General features: G+C 41.9%; 1 protein-coding gene across 5 annotated transcripts in view; it reads left to right on the top strand.

Moving 5' to 3' along the window:
• The window catches only part of Osbpl3 (oxysterol binding protein like 3), a 182,837-nt gene that overhangs the window by 13,233 nt on the left and 154,576 nt on the right, over nt 1-15,028 (top strand). For 4 of the 5 annotated variants that reach the window (XM_020179412.2, XM_020179409.2, XM_020179410.2 and 1 more), the window contains exon 1: nt 6,769-6,907. The exons of the other annotated variant lie outside the window; for it this stretch is intronic. The gene's annotated coding sequence lies outside the window, so the exon portion shown is untranslated. Of the gene's footprint in view, nt 1-6,768; nt 6,908-15,028 lie in introns of those variants that run through there. 5 annotated transcript variants of the gene reach the window in all.

Genomic DNA, 15,028 nt, shown 5'->3' with positions numbered 1-15,028 from the left:
TAAAATACTAGAAGTAAACACTGAATAATGAAAAAAGATTTTTCTGTAGGTAGCATTACAGGCAGTTTTATTCCCTTTCTTTAACTTCTATTATTTTTTGGCTTCACTATTCTTTCCCTATTGTTATTTTGGTATAAAGTTATTTCGCAAGAAATATTGATGTAAAGCAAACATTGGAATTTTATACTTTCAAAATCAGACATTGTTCTTCATTTTACAGTCCCAGCAAGTTGTACTCATTTTGAGAGGAAAAGAAAGGACTGTAGGTATTGATATATTTTACACTAAATAAGTCCATACTTTCCACAGAGGAGTTTATTTTCAGTTCTGAAAATTTAGTTTGTTGTTGTAACAGTCTATAAGAGCCAGAGCAAGACAGTCACAATTTCTTCTCTGAAGTGCTGATTTTATCTAAGTATGATTTTCAGGTTGCTGTGAACCAGTAGGGAATTGTGTGGAAGCAATAAGCATCAGGGAACAAAGCTCGTTCTTAAAAAATTTTTTTTTTACTTATTCATTCTTACTTTTATTTTTTAATTGGCATACATTAATAGTACAAGGGGGTTCATTGTTATAATTCCATATTACTTATAGTATATTTTGATCAAGTTCACTCCCTCTATTCTGTTCCCATACAAAGCTCTTTCTTTTGATGATACCAGATGATCCACCATTGTGGAGAAATACAGAGGTCAACACAGAGATGACAAACACACTGCCAGAAAAGGTAAAAATATATATTCCTGCAGAGGAATTCTAGTTTTCATTTCTGTAAATAGAGAAAGGTCTATGGGAACCAACCTCTAGCAGAATGGAGGCAGTCAAATGAAGCCCACCTCTTTTGATGTATTTGGCCGAGTTGATGTGCACACTTTAAGAAATATATCAAAGGGGAAAAATGATAAAATTAAAAGTTAACTCATGGTCTTGGTAATTTGGTAACTTTAAAGGAGATAATTTTTCTGATGTCAAGTTGCTATAAGATCCTCTCTAGGACCTAAGATCCTGAGTGGTCTCTATCTATAAGGCCTGTGATGGGCACCCACTCCCAACTCATAACAACACCCCTGTTGCCATTAGAGTTCATTCTTTTGGATTTCTTTTACCCTTTCAAGAAATATTTGAAAGCTTATTAAAGAGTGTGCATTGAGACAGATTAAAAACATAAGGATCTTCACCTTGTAACACCTACAATCCAGTTAGGAGACAGAAATTAATCAGAAAATCACAGAAATGAATATGATTACAATTGTGATAGGTATTACCGAAATAAACAAAACCCAAAACAAACAAAAAGCCCAGTTTCAACCAGAGCAATGATCATATGTGTGAATCTGATTTCGAAAGTCAGGGAGGATGTCCCTGAGGAAGGAATGGCTGAATATCTAATGGATGAATTAGCACTAAGTTAAAGAACAGAAGGGAACAGCATGTAACAGGACCATGTTTTAGGAAGGAACAAAGTCCTGGCGGGCAGGCCTGTGCAGAAAGGGGAGAAAAGAAGGGGTAAGGTGGCACAAGATGAAGTACGTAGATGCCAGACTGTATGGACTCTTGAGAACAATATAACTTGGTTTGTCTTTGTCCTAAGAGCAATAGGAGACTCTGAAAGAGTTTTATGGTCAGATTTGGCTGATCATAAAACCATTCTGGCTTAGAAGTAAAAATGGCTTATGGCAATATAAAGGTAGATCCTGGTCTTACAGTTTTCCAGGTAAGAAATTATGGCAGCTTGGACTACTGTAGTGGTGCTGATGGATACAAACGTGGGAATGTAGAGGGAATCATGAAGAACTATCCCTTCTGGGTTACTCTATAAAAATTGAAACATAGAAAGAGGATATCACATATATAAACTTTTTCTGCCAATGTATTTGTCAGAGACTTGGAGGAAAAGATATGGTGGAGGCTGTGGTTTGGCTCATTCAGCTTTTAACTCAACCTTTCTGTAGCACAGAGGCTGAAAAGATAAGAATTGCATTTCCTTACCTCTCTTACAGCTAGACATGAAGTAATAAGAGAGAACAACAGGATTTCAGGCATACATTTTGCTGGCGTGACTCATAACAGAAAGGGTGTGGTCCTGGCAATTCAGCCAAATCTTGCTATTTGAAAGGCAGGCTTCTGATAGTAGCGGGAATAGTAGCAATCTTGGCAGTCCAGTTTGGCACCTAAACACTTACTACCTATGAGCTGTGATTATACTTAATATTTACAGTAGATAATGATATAGGATCACAGTGCTAGAGTTAGTATTTAATGAAGTGCTCAGCCTGAGTCCTGAGGTAGTTCAGTCCTAAAGGAAATTCTGTTTCATGGCATAATGTACATGACATTGATGTCCTTCTGCCCGTTATGTTCCTTTTTACAAGTATGCTCCTGCAGTATAGCATGCTTTAAAAAGTGGATCTGTCAAATACTTGGGAGAAAGCTATCTTGTTCCTAAAGGTGAGAGATCTAGAACATCTCAGAAATTTTAAACAGTTGATAAACAGTGACTCACGATTAGAGTGAATGGTGACCTCAGAAGCTAGCCACTTACATTAAGCAGGAACTGTAGCTGAACCAGGAAACCTAAGAGTGTGGCAACTTCCTTTACAAGGATAACTTTATTGTAATAAACACAAATTTTTGATCAAAAGTTTAAAATGTCAACAAAGACATGCAGGAAGTGACTCTGTGCTCCTAATTCTCAAAATAATCTCTTTCTTCTCTGAACACATTTTTGGTATGTCTCTTAGGACATTTTCGACTTTTTTTTTAGCTTGTATTATAGTTATTTATATCCATATTTGATCTGCCACATAGATGAAACTGTAAAAGCAATGAGAGCAGGAACACCCACCGCTTCATCTTTCATCTCTTAAAGTGTCTGCTAAGAATGGTCCCTTATACAATAGAGGTAGGCAACCTATATTTAATCAAGGAATGGATGAATTCATGTACAATCCTTGTCCTGAGCTTACTGACACTTTTGAAAGACTGTTTCCAAGGTGTTCCTATGTACCAAAATGCTTTGATTCCATTTTCCAGATAAAAGTGAAGGAGGGAGATGAAAAGGAATGTACAGGATGGGCAGGTGGTATCACTCCTCCAGATAAATGTTTTCTCTGCCTCTCCTATGTGATGGATATAGAAATGAGGACTGCTAAGCAGGCAGGAGATCTAGTGTCTGGTCTGTATGATTATGGTCAAGATGTTGGAGCTCTCTGGGCCAATCCCTCCATAAAAGGGGTTGATGAGGTAATAAGCTATGGTTCTGTCTCGCTTTTAATCACCATTCCAGAAGATTTGAAAGCATTAGGGATTTTAAAGGTCCTCTATCCCCAGGATGGCAATTCAGCACCTTCGTATGTGTTGACTCTGGTCTATCAGTAGTGGCTTCCTGGAGCACTCTGTTAAGGAGGATTCTGAGGTCCTATTTGAACTCAATAAGAAGTTCAGCCTTGAGTTAGTGTCTGTAATGATGCCAGGAAGGGAGTAGCAGCGAACAAGCCAAGATATGTCATCCCTTATTTAGCCTTCTCCTCACAGGATGACAATGAGACCAGAAGATTGTTTTGAGCTTACTGAACAAATTGCTTTTACACACTTGTACTTAATTGGATAATTTTAAAAACTTAACATAATTATGATTCCCATTTTACAGATGAGGTTTAGGGAGGCAAAATTTGCCCAGGGCTCACACTTAGAAATTCATCCTTAATCACCTGTTTATACTGCCTCCTAATTCCTGGGCATTTGCTGTGTGCTAAGTGGTTTTCTTCCTGGAATGATTTTGATAATATCTAGAGACCTTTTTTTTTTTGGTTGTTACAACTGGGAAGGAGGGGGTGTTCCTTTCATTTAGTGGGTAGAGGGCAGGGATATGGCTAAATGCACAGGAAAGCTTCTATCCCACAACCAAGAATTATCTGGCCTTAAATGTCAAGAGTTGAGATTGAGAACGCTGCTAGGCTGTATGCCATTTGTTTTCAGATGATCAAACACTTCCAGAAGGAATAATTATTCTTTGCATTTCAGAGTAGGAAAGGTATCTCGGAATGCGGAAGTAGTTGTGACAAGACAGAAAGCCAGGTGGCTTGATTCTAGAATCTGTGTAGTTTCTGCCCACACTCCATTATGATCAACTTACTTCACTATCAACACATGGAAACTCACGCAGCTCCTGCTTATCTATTATGACGTTCAGACGCGGCCAACTGCGGGGTGGGGGGCGGGGCGAGGGAAGTCCCCTCCATGGTGGGTGGGAGTATCTTCAAAGATAAATGGTATTTGTTCAACAGTTCAAAGAAGAGGTGCTCTAGAAATTCTTACTATGCAGCCATTTATCCTTCTCGCGTACATTCAAATCATTGCTTTAAAATAAAACTCCAAGGGGAAAGCTAATTTTGGACCATTAACAAGCTTTTTCAAGAATAATTAGCTCTATGTGGGTTTCAACTTTAATTTTTTTTCCTTTTGATTGTAGCTGGAGAGCCTGGCAGCTTATTTAGGAGTAGAAGAGGAAATGAAACTATGAAAAGACACAGTAAGATTCCTCTTTTTCTTGGAGGCAAGGCACAATCTGGATATGAATAAATAACCCTCTTGTCCTGTCTAATTAACTGCCTCAATAGGGAAGCGCGCGCACACACACACACACACACACACACACACACACACACACAGAGAGAGAGAGAGAGAGAGAGAGAGAGAGAGAGAGAGAGAGAGAGAGAGAGAGAGAGCCAAGAATTGGATGCTAGATTAAACAGTAAGACCCTACGCAAAGAAATTCCTTTCGTATTGAAGATCTGCCTCCCGCAGAAAAAGTAAAGCTGATGAAACAAGCTGATGGTGGAAGTGGGGAAAGAAGAAGAAGGAAAAAAATAGCTTGAGTGAGAGAAGGGGCGTGGAGGAGGAGGTCGGAGCGAGCTTCTCTCTCAGGGAAGAGTTACTGGAAGGGGAAGTAAGGTCGGGAAAGCGCAGTGTGAGCGGCTCAGGCAGCCGGGCTGGGAGTGAGCAAGGCGTGTCTTGAATTGAAGATGAGTGGTTCGCGGGCCCGCCAGACCCGTTCCTCCACCGGTGCTCGTCAGGTGTCAGGGGTGGCTTAGGAACCTCCGCGTCATTCCATTTGAAGTCTTCTGCAACACAGTTCTTCGTGTGCCAACGTGGGCAGCATGGCAGCCAGTTTGTTCTGCAGCATCTCGGGATCCTCCCGCCCTCGCCCTCGGCTTGCCAGAACCAAAGCAGACAGTCCCACGCACTCCGCCACAGTGAAGGTTCCAGAAAGCGGAGAACTGAGCGGGATGAATAAAATGCGGAAAGAATCTGAGAAACCTTAACTTGGGGTCAGTGTAGATCCTGGAAATGCGGCGACGGCCGCAGGTGGCGTCTGGCACGGGAACTAGGCGTTCTGGAATGCCTACAGTGCCAGGAAGGGAGCCTAACGAGCCACATCCATTGCCAGCTCTGTCTTCAGAGAGGTTAAATGCTTTGCATTTGCGCTTCCCTGTGTCTTGGGACGCTCTTCCTGAGTCTGGGTGTGGCAACTCCTTTCCCAATTCAGGAATCTGCCTAAAAGCCACCTCCGCCAGGGGCCTTCGCGTTTCCCCGTCACACACATCGTCACTTTGTGAAAGCTCTGCGTGGCCCTCATCTCAGAGCTAGTAATGCATCATTTTCTTGTTTATATTCGTGTATTCTCCTTTGTTTACTGTCTGCCTCCCCCGGGTACCTTTTTCACAGGTGTAGGGCCGCAGCTGCTCCTGGCACACCAACAGGCACTCGATAAGTGCTCATTCTTCCCTTCCCTCCCCGCCACCTGCGGCACTGGATGCATTGCAGCCTGCAAAATGACCCCAGTGATCAGTGGCTTGCATTCCAGCTAGGACTGGAGGACGCTCAGGACCGAAAGGGCAGTCAAGTCAGGTGGACCTTCCCGTCTATAAAGGAGCTCCTGAGTTTTAATTGCAACTATACCGCATCTCTTCCTTGCACCGAAATTGCAAGAACAAAACGAGCAGTCTCCCCTCACTCTTCCCCTGGGTCCCGGCACGAATCTGTGCGACTGCCTGGGTGGCCCGGTCACAGTCTCGGAGTCCAGTGTCCCACATTAATTCTGTTCTCTGACATCGTGCCTACCTATCATCTCCTCGCCACGTATTATCCCGTTCTCGGTCCCCCCTGACTCAGACTTTTTTCAAGCAGTCAAGTGATCCTTGCCTGTTAGACAACATGTGTCCCCTGGAACCTTCTCCTTAAACTAGTCCTCCCGCGCCACCTTCATTTCTCCTTTCCTGGCCCGGAAATGCTATTCGACAAACATTCGTTGAGGCCCTACAGCACACCAGCATCGCGCTGGGAGGCGGGGAGTCCCTTGTTGCATTCGCCGTAGTTTTCATCCCCCTCCGCCCTTTCGACGGGTTCCAAACCCAGGGACACAACTCGTCTGACGCATCACGGAATCAGCCAGTTTCTTCCAAGAGCAGCGCCCCATCTTCGTTCCCGACTGCTGATTGGAGAACGTGGAAGTCACTCTGCCGTTCTCCCGCCCTCCCCACGTAGGCCCGCCCCCAGGACCGACGTAGGCTCCTCCTATTCGCTCTTGCTCCCGCCCCTTGCTCGGAGGCTTCGACTAATCGCCCTGCGGCGCGCGCGGAGAAGTTCTGGGCAAAGTACTGGGAACTGTGCGCGCGATCGCAGCGCGGGCGAGCCGGCGGGACTAGGAACCCCAGCGCCCGGCGGCCAGTGCGCGGCGCCAGCTCAGTCAGCGCTCCTGTTTCCTGCGGCTGGTGCGGGAACTGTCAGCAGCGCGTTGCAGGAGGGACCAGACAGAGAAGCCGGATTTGCCTCCGTCCCAGAGAAGCCCGGAGTCACCCGGAGACACCGGGGAACGAGGCGGCTCCCCCAACGGCAGAGCGGGCAGGTAAGCGGCAGGGCGTCCGCCGGAATGGTGCTGGGATGGGGTGGTTACTTGGAGGCGGTGGGGGCTCGAAGGGCTGCGGTTTCGGGGAGCAGTGTCTTCTAGGTAGGAACAGACTCTGTCCTGCAAGGAAGAGCTGGCCGGCGGGATATTCCAGAGCCAGAGAGATCGCCCCTGTGTCGGCTTCAGTCCTTTCCCCAGTCCCGGGAGGAAGGACCGGGTGCTTCCTACTCTGCGGTTCTGTCCATCGAGGGACAACTTGGCCCTGGATGACTGCGAGAAGTACCAAGCGCAGGGGCCTGGGTGGGTGCGGGAGGATGCGGCGCGCCGGAGCTGTCCGGAGCAACGGCCAGGCGCGGTGCCGGAGAGGCAGGCACAGGAAACCCTTTTAATTGGGCCAGGCGCGAGGCTTTACCACATCCGCAGGTTGGGGTGCGGCAGGCCGACCCCAGCGACGATCCACAGTGAAGGCGCCGCGCTCGCTCGGGTCCCCAGCGCCCGGGCCACTTGGGACTCTCAGGCGCCCCGGGGAGTGTGTGCAGCCTCTGGAGTCACTGCTGGCACTGCCCTACATCGTTTAGATACTTCTTCAGCCAGGGCGCGCCGCCCTCATTCTTGGAACTGAAAGGACTGTGGAGTTGTCGATTTCCATGTGTGTGAACTGCTCTGAGGCTTTGGAGTCCCCACAGAGGACGCACCGACATTCAAGTTTTAATTACTGGGATGGGGGCATTTAGAAACAGTATTTTAAACTATAGCTGCAAAAGACAAACTTTCGTAGACATGTGAAAGCGTGGGTCTGGCTTCTCATCATCCACACTTTTACCCCAAGCATTATACGAGGTGAGGTCCCCCTTCTGGCCCAAAGGAGATTAGTCAGGCAGACCCAGGCTGCGATGTATCCAAGCTAAATGGCCACTCTTCCCAACGCCACGCCGCCCTGTTTCCTGTTACTTGTAGCACTTATCCTTCTCTGAAATGATATTCTTGGTTTATTTGTCATTTGCCTTCACCTACTAGAATGTAAAGCCCAGGAAAGCAGAAACCTTACCTGTCTTGTTCATCACTTGATCCTCAATGTCATGAATACTGCCGAACACACAGTAGGTTCGCAATACACATTTGTAGAACGAATAAATGAAAAATTTTCTGCAGATATGAGAAATGGTGATTTCATAGCTGGTTTTGATTTTTCATCTTTATACTTTTTTTTCCTATTGGGAAAATTAACAATTAGCAATTGATGAGCACCCACTAACTGCCTAAATACATGCTAGGAACTTTGTATTGTCTCATTAAACTTTACAGTAATCTAAATATCTAGGTATTTTTAACCAGATGGAAAATTAATTTGTTGTTTTACCACTGTGATAACACAGGTTAACCAGTTTTCCCAAGGTTGTCTTGGGAAAACTAGGATTCCAGACTATTTTCTTCTTTGTTGTGCTGTGCCACTTATAAGAAACTAAATGTTGTTTTCACTGTTAGAACCAATGGACCTTTAGCTTTGTTGCAAGAGCTATTGCTAAGCCAAAAGATTGGTTGTTTTACCACTGTGATAATCTTTTTTTTTTTTTTTTTTTTCGGTACTGGGGTTCACTTTGAGCCACTCTACCAGCCCTATTTTTGAGATAGGTTCTCACCAACTCAATCCTGCTGATGTCTGCCTCCTGAGTGGCTAGGATTACAGGTGTAAGCCACCAGTGCCCGGCCCACTGTGATAAATTTTCAATAATAGCTAACAGTTATGTTGTAGGTCAGCTACCAGCAGGCTGCCGGAGGTCATATTACTACATTTTCTTCATCATCTTGATAGGCAGTGTTGTGATATTATCTCCATTTTCTCAGGTGAAAAAAAACCTGAAGGAATTTGCCTAGGGTCAATAGTAAATAGCTGAGCTAGATTTTATTACTCTTTCTGACTCTAAATCCTTAGCTCCCTCCATTACACTCTAATGTTTCCAGCCCTACCATTTAACTAGATGTTAAGTCATATGGATAGAGCCCAATGATACCATATATTAAAACCATCTGAGTTTGGGCTATAAACTTGCTGTTGCCAGGATAGTCTAGGTGCACTGTTTCTGAATTGTTGATACTCTTGCTGCCATTGGTTTTTGTGGTTGAGTCTGGTAGATCAGGTGGCTTTTAAAAGGGGAAGAAATACAATCCTCCTTTCACCTAATCTAAAGAGAAATCAGATTGTTTTTGCCCACTGTGGTAAGTGAACTTTGAACAGAGTTCTACCTCTTAAGGGAAGTGCGGAGAAACCAGCTAGTCCCACTACATAGAAACCATTAATTCCAACAGCCTCTGGAGCAGTCTTTTAGTAAAATAACATTGCAGCTTCTTCTCTCACATTGAAACTGAGGGTGCAGAGCAGCTGGGAAAGAGTGGCATGGTTACTGCCTAGAGGGCCAATGGCAAAACGGCATGGGAAAGGACTTTTTTCCCTCTATTTCATTTCAGTTTGGGGGGACAATACAGTGTTTTTCCCTGCACGAGGGTCTGGATTATCCATAATTTTAGGTATGATGTGATTCTTGGCAGTATTGTGTTTTCTTAATTGTCATTTCCATTTCAGAAACCAGCCAGGGAGGGTTGGAGGAGAGTGCCCAGGAAGTGAGGGGGGTGTGAGACATTAGGGAAGGTGGAAGCTGTTAAGTTGAAATGAGCCTTCCATGCATAATTGAGAGTTGTTTATGGCTCCCTGCACATTCATAGCTGTTCATCAGCTCTCTCCTCTGAAAACTTCTTTCTTGACTTCCCAAGACCATGTTCATGTTTATCCAACTGTTATCTCAATATCTTCCATGTGGGTCATTTCCTGTTGCCCCCGTCAAGTCATAGTTCTTCACTCTGCCCTATCATTGCCTATGGATGGGTTTTGCTACCTCTGTCTCCCTTTCATACCATGGATGGTCAGGTAAATTGTTTAAGTACTATCATTACATTTTAAAAAACGTTCTGGGTGGCTTTTATAGTTAATAATAACAGTAACAGCGGCAAGAGCTGCTGAACTTTCATGTGCCAAGTGCTGCATCAATGCTGTACAGCCATCATTGCATTCAATCTTGGGAGTCACATCAAAGCTGGTGTGTTATACTCTCAATCTCCAGATGAGGCTAGGAAAAGTTAAGTTCACATCTACTGTGCAACCAATAAAAGTTGGAGCTAAGAGCCAAACCCAAGTCTTCTTTCCTACTCATCTAAGTATAAACTCCCAGCCAGGATCCAATAGCCTGGGCTCAGCCATGGCCTTCACTAATAATTCACTGACACTGTGTCCTTGTAATCTGAACAAAGCATTTTGTCTTTGAGCCTGCAGTCCTGTTGCCTAGAAAGTTCTCTCACTGTCTCCCTGAGAAAATCTAAATCTCTTAAGGCTGAACTCTTAAACTACTGTCAGCATAATCTCTCTGAACCCAAACTCTGTGAGCATTTAAGAGCCAGAATGAATCTCTATTTTTATTTCTAGTCACTGAGAATGTTGCTGCTTTGTTTCATTCATTACTTCATTCATACTTTTTACATTCCCTCATTCCTCCTATCCAATTGCCTTCTGACCCAGTTATTTATTCAAATGTATTATGCTCTTCCTAGATTTTAAGTGTTTTGAAGGCAGGGCAAGTATGTATTCCTCATGTTTCTGTCTCTCACATAACTAGGCTTGGTGTCCTATCCTTAGTAGGTGCTCAATTCAAAAAAGAATATTAAGCAACTGTATTTGGTTGCATTCTGTTAGAAAAAGTAGTTGGAATGTAGCATTTTGTTTTCTAGTTTTTGATGCACAATACTTTAGTGCTTTCATCAATTTATGATGAAGCAATAGAATCTCTAGTTAAATTTACGGAAAGCATCTATTCTGGTCATCCTTACCTGTGGACCGTGGATCTATAGCCAGGGAACCATAGATCTTTACAAACATTGCCTATAGAATAAATATCTTGGCATAAGGCATTTACTGTTTTTTATATTTTTGGTAATGCTGTTATTAAAATGTATTAAAATTGTTCTTGAATTCACACTGTTTGTGAATATTTTGATTAATGAATATTTCACATTTTAAACCAGGTTGAAGACATCTCTGTCCAGCTCCTAGTACACCAATCATCACTTGCTCTGTTTGTTCAGTCTCACTGAACTAAATGCAGCGTGGCATTCCTACCCTCAGGGCAAGGCAGGATGGGGTTTGGCCTCCTGGTTTTTGCATGATCTTTTATATTCATCATAATCTTTTCTTCCTCGCCCACTTTTGCCTGATTCATTTCCAGTCATGCATCACATTTTAGCATGGATGGAACTTGTAGCTTAGCATGGATGGAACTTGTAGGAAGTCTTCTTTAGCCTCCTTCAAGTTGGAGTTGAAGAATGCTCACCATGCTTTGTGCCTACCCATTTTATATGGAGCAATTATCTGCAGTTACACAGCATTGTGTAACTGTCAGTCACTTGTCTAAATCTTGCCCCAACTCACCATTTCTCCTTTGGCTTACATTGGAGTTACTTAGAGATCCTTAAGAATTTTCTCTACCAGTGCCCCTTACTTCCAAAGTTTCTGGATCAAGTAGCTTGGGTTGAGGAAGGCTGGTGACTGGAATTTCTTAAAGGTGCTTTCTCCTTCCTTGTCTATTATAGCTGGATATTGTTTCATTGTATGAACTTTATTAAGTTACTATTTTTATTAAAATAGCAGCTATAATGAGATATAATTCACATAGTATACAACTCACCCATTTAAATAATACAATGTAATGTTTTTTAGTATATTCACAGAGTTGTACAGCCATGATAACTAATTTTAGAAGATTTGATTACTCCAATTTTATGTCTGTATGGACTTGCCTGGTCTATAAATGATATCATATATTCAGTCTGAGGCATTTTGTGTCTCACTTCTTTTATTTAGCAGGTTTTCAAGGTTCATCCTTGTTGTAGCAGGAAGCAGTACTTCATTCCCTTCGTTGCTTAATAATATCCTATTGTGTGTAGATGCCATATTTTATTTATCCATTTGCCAGTTGGTGGAGCTGGTATTGTTTTTGTAAAGCTTCTCTGAGAGATCCTCATGTACAGTAGAAACTCAACTGGAATTCCTTTGAGTCTTGCTTACTGTGTGTCTTGGGGCTGGAATAGTGTGTGATAAACATCTGAATGAATAAAGCATATTACTAAAAATAAAACTATTATGTTGGAGTCATCAAAAAATTATTATCTTTTTCTTTTCTTGTGGTGCTGGGGATTAAATCCAGGGCCTTGGGTGTGCCCTACCACTGAGCTACACCCTCAGCTCTAAACATTGTCATTAAAAAGAAGCCATCATAGGTAATTATTATTGTTTAGATCTCAATTTAAACAAACCAACCTTGGGGAAGGGATGGAGAGAGAGAGAGAGAGAGAGAGAGAGAGAGAGAGAGAGAGACTGAAGGAAATTTGAACATGGATAAAATGCCTTAATTTTTAGGATTTCCTTAAAAGTAATCTGTGGGTGGGGAGGAAGTATAGAGGAAGCAAGGCTGTCTGAGAGGTGCTAATTACTGATGCTGGGTGATGTGGTCCTGGGGATTTAATGCCGTTCTTCATATCTGTGCTGTCACTGGGCCACCATTGTTTATATGTGGATACTGAGCAATGGAATTGTGGCTGGTCCTTATTGAGATGTGCTGTAAGTGTAAGCACACACTGAATTCTGAAGATTTGGTATGAAAAAGAATGTAAAAGTATCTCAAAGCATTTTGTTGATTACATGTGAAGATGATAATATTTCAGGTATATTATAATAATGTATAATCAAAACTAATCTCACCTATTTTACTGTTTTCCGTTGACTACTTAAAAAGTTAAAATTACATATTGAGCTCAATTAATTTCTGTTGAACAGTACTATTCTATACTTTTGTACATGCTTGAAAATTTTCATAATGCTAAAAAAATCAAAAACGTCTGAATCATTTAAAAGTCTAAAGTAAGATGTTTTCATAAAGGATTCCTCTTATATGAAAAGACTGGGAAGTGTTGATTTGTCTTCAAGATATTTCTTTTCAGACGCTGATAGCAGCCAGGTGCGGCGTTCCATTCTCACTCCTGGGCTTATTTCAAATAAATGGAAGAGCAGCTTGAGGGAGAAGGAAAATTAACTGCTTTGGTTATTATCTGATTCTTTTTGTTTTGAAGTTGATGAAGTATTTCCTTCATCTTGGAAAAATATAGAAAATGGGATAGTAATTTCAGTGTTCGTAGTCAGTTCATACCTCTGAAATTGAATTTCCCCTGGACTTGCTTTATAACTGCTTTTACCTAAGTCTAGTGTTTATTTTGGGAGTCAGAATATGATTGTTTCTAGACTCTCCAAGACCCCTTTAGGATGAGTGGAATATGATTCTTAAATAATAATAGTGTGCCAATTTAAAGCTGTGCAGCAATCTGATTTCATATAAAATTTCTTCTCTTTAAAAAGAGATTACTGGCATATAATATTTGTGTAGGAGGATACATTGTGATATTTACACATGTGCTTACAATATATTTTACATTTGTCCCTGCCAATTTGTTCTCCCTCTTCCCCCCTTTCCCCTTCTTGAACGATTTCAACAGGTTTCATTCTTCTATTTTCATATGTGAGTACAAAATACATTCACCATATTCACCCTTCCCTTGTGTCTACCCACCTTACACTAGTACCCCCTCCCAAAAAAAAGACCTATTTTACCCTCCTGCCCTTCTTTTTCTTTTTTTTAAATCAAGTATACATTGATAGTCCGAGGGGGGTTCACCTTGGTATTTCAGGCCTGTATATATCATGCTTTAATCAAATTAACTGCTCCTTTCCACATTATTTACTCATTCTGTATCACCATGTTCCCTTAATATTCAACAGCTTACAGTACATTATGTTATATTATATTCATATATAGATGGGCTGTTTCAATATTTTTCATTCTCTAACATTTTCTTTCCCTCTACTGCCTCCTTGTAGTCCCTTCAGACAGACTCACTAATATAATTTTGTTCTCTTTCTCCCAATATATCATACAAAGTTTCTTTAGATGAAAGTTACGTCACTGTCTAGATGTCTGTGTTTACTCATAAAATCATAGTGGAGGTAATAAACCCAGTTCTTTGATGGAAGTGTGAGCTTGATGAACAACACTGAAGGATGGTCTCATTTGTGATTCTGACACTATGAATGTGGACCTGAATTAAAAATCACTTGAATCTAAAGCAGAGCTGAATCTAGTTGCAATGAACAAGGGATCAACAGAGGATCCCAGGTACTCAATATACACAGTTGCTAGTTGTTTTTACTCTCTATGGTTACAATACTAAAATTTTTTTTAATGTTGTATGGGTCAAACACTTTTCTCAATATAACATTTCCAAATATAACATTTCTCCATTTATGTATTAAAATGTAGTAGTGGTAAAGATTTTAATCTTGTTTTCTATCTTGATATTAAATATTGTAATAGTCACAAGATATTAACAATTCTGATTTAAGTCTTCTAAAACAAATATTCCTCCCCAAACTATTGGTTGCTGGTGGGCAAAAGCTAAATTATATACAATTATCTGTAATTTTAACCTCACAAATATCATTAAATTTGGAGTAAATGCCTTCCTAGAATTAAAGTGTGTACTAAAATTTTTGTGTGTATGTGTTTCTTAAGTATTTGTTGAGCACATGCTAAGTGCCGGCCACTGGGCTGGGAAAGGGGATGGGGTGATGAATTAGACAGAGGTAGAAGCTCCCTTCAAGGACTTTACAGTCTAGAAGAGGATATAGACATCAAACAGAGAATTAGTAAATTATCATGGTGATATTGTGGCTCAAAGGGGAAGAGTCTGGATTTTAATTGGGACCCTGGGGGGAAAAATTCCATTTTTCTATAGGTCATGATTCAGGCTGCAAAGATCTGAAAAAGGAAACAAGAACCTGGCTGGGGAATCCTCTGGGGAAGATGAGATGAGCAAAGTCCTGCCTTTTGTCTCTCAGGGGATTACTGGGGACTATGTAGAACTATGTAGGAAGAGGGCTTTATCTCCTCTTCTAAGGGCTTGAATTTCTCTCTGTGATGCTACATGCAGGTTCATTCATTTGCTAATGGGAATTGAATCCAAAGTTGC

The sequence above is a fragment of the Castor canadensis genome, chromosome 2, assembly GCF_047511655.1.
Source record: "Castor canadensis chromosome 2, mCasCan1.hap1v2, whole genome shotgun sequence".
In the NCBI taxonomy this organism is placed as follows: domain Eukaryota; kingdom Metazoa; phylum Chordata; class Mammalia; order Rodentia; family Castoridae; genus Castor; species Castor canadensis.
Note: the sequence above shows the minus strand (reverse complement) of the source record. Positions and strands in the feature narration are given on the sequence as shown.